Source organism: Chrysochloris asiatica, unplaced genomic scaffold, assembly GCF_000296735.1.
Source record: "Chrysochloris asiatica unplaced genomic scaffold, ChrAsi1.0 scaffold00243, whole genome shotgun sequence".
Classification (NCBI taxonomy): Eukaryota; Metazoa; Chordata; class Mammalia; order Afrosoricida; family Chrysochloridae; genus Chrysochloris; species Chrysochloris asiatica.
The window spans coordinates 3404616-3409747 of record NW_006408761.1 but is presented as its reverse complement, the minus strand read 5'-3'; the positions used below and the strand labels follow the sequence as shown (position 1 = coordinate 3409747).

Here is a 5132-nt window from a genome sequence, read left to right as displayed (position 1 = left end):
ACATCATAATGCAAAGGCATCAATTCTTCTGTGATCTTCCTTACTCACTGTCCAGCTTTCACATGCACATGAGGTGATTGAAAATATGGTGAACTGCAAGAAGAACCTGGAACCCATCCTTGAAGACTACATGAGCAACCTACTGAAGCAGCTAAAAACACTGCCTGGGGATAAAGTGAAGTTGGACTCAGAGCTGAGGAACATTCACAATATGATGGAGGACTATAAATAGAGATGTGAGGTGGAGATTAATAAGCACACAGCAGCTAAGAATGAGTTTGTGGCACTAAATAAGGATGCAGATGTAGTCTATATATATATAGTCAAGGTAGAGCTTCCGGCCAAAGTGGACACTCTGAACAAAGACATCAAATACTTCAAGTGTCTGTATGCTGTAGAGATTGCTCAGATCCAGACACATGCCATTGCAATTTCCATCGTCCTGTCCATGGACAAGTAGAACATGGGCCTGAACAGTATCATCACAGAGGTCTGCACCTACTATGAGAAAACTGCTCTTAAGAGCAAGACTAAGGCCTTGTATCAGACCATGATCCAGGAGCTGCAGCTAGTGGCCAGCTGGCATGGTGATGACCTAAACCACACCATGAATGAGACATCTGAGCTGAACCAGCTTCTCCAAAGGATCCTGTGAGAGATTGGGAATCTAAAGAAGCAATGCTCCAAACTGAAGATGACCATCAGTAATGCTGAGTATCCTATAGGATGCCTGGGCCAAGCTGAATGAGCTGGAGATTGCCCTGCACCAGTCCAAGGAGGAAGTAGTCCTGCTGCTATCCGATTAGCAGGAGCTGACTAGTCTGAAGCTGACCCTGATATGGAAATTACCAGCTACCACAAGCTGCTAGAGGGTGAGGAGTACAGGATGTCTGGTGAGAACTCGTCCTCTGTGAACATCTCTGTCATCACCAGCATCCGTGAAAGTACCTACAGCTTCATGAGTGTCAACCTCGGGATGAGTGGTCCCAACTGTGCCCAAGGTGGGGACAGCAAGACCTAAAGGGCCCAGGTGGGAAACTTCAAGGACTCCTAAGGCAAGAGTACCCCAGGTGATAGCCCACTCAGTAAAACTACCCAATAAGTCCCCAGCCCCACTTGCCTCAACACCTAGAAGAGATGATTTTGTCATAGCCCAAACCCACATGACCCTAAGTTCAGGACTGTCTCTAGCACACTTGTCCACACCATGGCCTGCTTTACTTTCCAACTCTGATTGACTTCATCACCTCCCTTGTTCATTAAGTCATTCTGGACTTTCTGTGTTTTTATTTCTCTTGCTGCTACTGGCTGGCAGAAGGCTTCAGAGGGTAGAACCAAGAGAGAGAGGAGAGAAACAGGAAAGAGGCAGGAGAGAGAAAGGCCAGGGAGGAGACAATGTCTTATGCTTAGTTTGGGGTTCTTAATTGTCTGAAAGATTTTACTTTCCTTTCCAGCATGGAGATGTGGACATGGAGATGTACAACCAGGAGGTGAGACATTTCAAAGCCTTTCCCTGCCTCCCAGATAGATATTTGTAGAATGACTCCACTAGTGATTTAGAAGATGTGCATATTGTCGGCCTACAAGTGGCACCCAGATTTGAAAAGCCAAGTGAACATGAATTGGCAGTTTCCTGTCACTTTGTGTCACTCTTCTTAGCAGTCATAGCTATTACCATTTATCATGTGGCAGGCACCCTACATGTATTGTATCAAATCTGTGCCCAGACCTCCAAAGAATATGCCATCAGCAGGTTTGGACAGATGTGAAGACAGGTCCTCTAAAAGGTGCCATTGCATCTCTACCCATGTGCCCAAGTTAGGAAGCAAGCCTGACCTGGCTGACTCCAGGTCTTTGCTCTTTCCAAGTCCTCTCTAACAAAGGGATGCCAAAGTAACAGATATTGTGATGATGCCAGCTCAATCAGGCTGGCTTTTTGTCATCTCTTGGTCAGTGATTTCTTCTTTTTGGTCATCTCTCTGGGTCTGCATAGCTTCTGTTCCTCAATTCTTGTTGTCATTAGCTATGCTCAGTGAATGTAAATACATGTTTTATCTCTAGGTGGTATCACCCACCACAGAGTCATGACTCTTGATGTAAATAATCCTAAAAATGGTGACACCTAGCTCTTCTTTGCTTGAGTTGTTGCTGTTGTTATTAAGTGCTATCATGCTAGTTCCAACTCATAGCAACTCATAGGGTTTCCAAGGAGTGGCTGGTGAGTTTGAACCACCAGCCTTGTAGTCCAGCACATTATCCTGCAGTGCCAAATGGCTTGCATTAAAGACCCTGAAATCCCCCTGTGTATTCAATAAACTGCCCTTGAGTCGTGGGAAAAAAAGAGAAAATAGTATAGCTTGTGTCAGGTGCACCTTAGTCTCCAAAGTATCATCTTTGCTCTTTAACACTTTAAAGCGGTCTTTTGCAACAGATTTGACCAATGATCTCATATAAACCAGTACACAATGACCAGTCCCTAGAAAAAGACACCATGCATGGTAAAGTAGAGGGTCAGTGAAAAAGAGGAAACCCCTCAATGAGATAGACTGACCCAGTGGCTAAAACAATGGACCCAATAACAATTGTGAGGATGGTGCAGGATGAGCAGTGTTTCATTGTGTTGTACACACAGTCACTATGAGTTGAATTCAACTCAGCAGCACCTAACAACAACAATATTCTCAAGTCACTAGGTGGGCACACTGTCATTTAGGTTAGAAGCAGTTTTCACATCACTGCTGCCTCGGGCTGTACCATACTGTCCGGGAGTCTGCATGGGTTCTGAAGCTTCTGCTGTACTGCTACATGTCACTGGGCCTTACCTTGTTGACAGAAAGACCCTATGCACGATTTCCCAAGCCTCTGCCATTGAGACCTTCTAGGCCTCTGCCACACTGCTTAAGCCCATGTGGTTCTGTCTCTTGCCAATATCCTACCCAGGCCCGTTCATTCTTTCTATATAGTCCATAGCTGTTTTTATGCTATAACAAAAGAATTGAATGATAGCAACAGAGACTACATGACCCCACCAAGTCTGTTTATTTTCTGACCCTTTACAGCAACCACTTGATGATCCTTCTACTCTACAGTATGCCTGGGATGTTCTGATGTTTTTGCTTCATTTACTGTATACCATCTGTCCCAGTTATCTAATGTTGTTGTTGTTGTTGTTGTTAAGTCAGTCCTGACTCATAGCAACCCTGTATAGAGTTTCTGAGTGGCTGGTGGGTTTGAACCATGACCTTATGGTTAGCAGTTCACTGTTTATCCTGCAGGACCACACCAGGACTCCTAACAAATCACCCTAAACCTTAATGGTTGGAAACAACAGTAATCACTTATTACCATCCTCAGTTTGTGTGGATTGAGTTTAGAAGCACCTCAACTGGGCAATTTTAGCTAGGGGTCCCTTATGGAATTGAAGCTGGAGTATGGCTGGGCCAGGGTCCTCTCAAAGGCTCTTCAATAAAATATCTGATGCCTGAGAAGACCAGCTGGCAGCCAGCTGGAAGGTCCTGGGCATCTCTATTTCCATGAAGCTACTCCATGTGATCCCCCAGTTTAGTAGTCTCAAACTATTATTCTCCAGCTCTTGGCTCCCAAGATGCAAGTTCAAGAGAAAGGGAGTAAGACAGAAGCCTTTTACCTTTAATGACTCACATTCAGCACTCATTCAGCTTCATTCTCACTAACTGTGATTCTCAGTGGAGGAGTGTCAACATCACACTGTAAAAGCGCATAGGGAGCAGATTATATATTAGTATAAACATCTTGGAAAATACAATCTAGAGCTCTGCAAATTCCAGGAGGGGCTTATTGCCTAGTGTGGGAGCTGCAGGACCAAGAGACTGCTTTAAGTAGTGGTGTACCGACATGTCCCAGGGTTCCAGTGCTTGTGTTGACCACCACATTACCATTTTTTTACCCAAGGCTGCCTCTATCAAGTAGAATATGCTTTTAAGGGTATTTACCAGGATGGCCTTCTATCAGTAGCTGTCAGAGGGAAGGACTGCACAGTAATTGTCACCTGGACAAAAGTACCTGACAAATTATTGGATTCCAGCACATGATTCACTTATCCAAGAGACCCCCAAAGCACTGACTGTGTGATGACAGGAATGGAAGCTAGGTAGGCCCCAGGGACAGGAGGCTTTCTATTTCTAATTGGAAATATGAGTATGGCTCTGAGAGTCCATGGACATCCTGTAGGAAAGAATTGCAGATATTTCTCAAGAGGGAGTTCTCATGTGGCACTATGGATTCATGCATTGGATTGCAAAGTCATTTGAACCACAAGGTCGGCGACTCAAGATCACCAGCCTTTTCTCAGAAACCCTATACAGGGTCGCAGTGGGTCGGAACTGATTCAACAGCACTTAACAACAACAACAACAACACACAGAATGCTGAAATGAGGCCTCTTGTTGTTGTATGATCTTAACTGGTATAGATGAAGAAGAACAAGGCCCTCAGGTGTACAAGTGTGATCCTGTGAGTTTAAAGCTGCAACAGGAGTTAAACAAACTGAATCAATCAACTTCCTTGAAAAAAAAAAAAAAAAATGAAGAAGAAATTTGATTGGACATTGAACAGACAGTTAAAACTACAATGACATAACTGGCTCCTGAGCTGTGAATTGACTTCAAACCTTCTGAAATTGAAGTTGGAGTAGTTACAGTTGAAAATCCTTAATTCGGGATTCTTACAGAAGCAGAAATTGACACCTACCTTGTTGCTCTAGCAGTGACAGGCTAAACATAATTAACTTATCAAATCCATGATGCCATTTGCCAATGTATTTGGTAAGAATAGACCAACATTATGAAGGTCCTTGGATTGACAAAGGAACCTCTCCACTCCTTCTAGCCCTGAAGTGGTTCTAACTCTGTATAAAAAAAAGCAGTGCCTTTTTTTTGGGGGGAGGGGGGTGGTAGGTGTGGGGGGAACAATCTAGCACACCATGTTGAGTCCAAATTTTGATTAATCAGTTTGTGATTGTTGTTAAATGCTGTCAAGTTGGTTCCGACCCATAGCGACCCTATATTGGTTTTCCTAGGAACAACTAAGGAGCTTGAACTGCCAACCTTGCAATTGAAACCAACTTTTGCATTAAACCACAACACCACCCAGGT

At 44.0% G+C, this 5132-nt stretch overlaps 2 pseudogenes; both read left to right on the top strand.

Annotated features, from left to right (window-relative positions):
- The window catches only part of LOC102830538, a 5039-nt pseudogene extending 4018 nt beyond the window's left edge, over window positions 1-1021 (top strand).
- Window positions 1022-3873: 2852 nt separating this feature from the next.
- LOC102830160 lies at window positions 3874-4755 on the top strand (annotated as a pseudogene).
- Window positions 4756-5132: the final 377 nt, after the last annotated feature.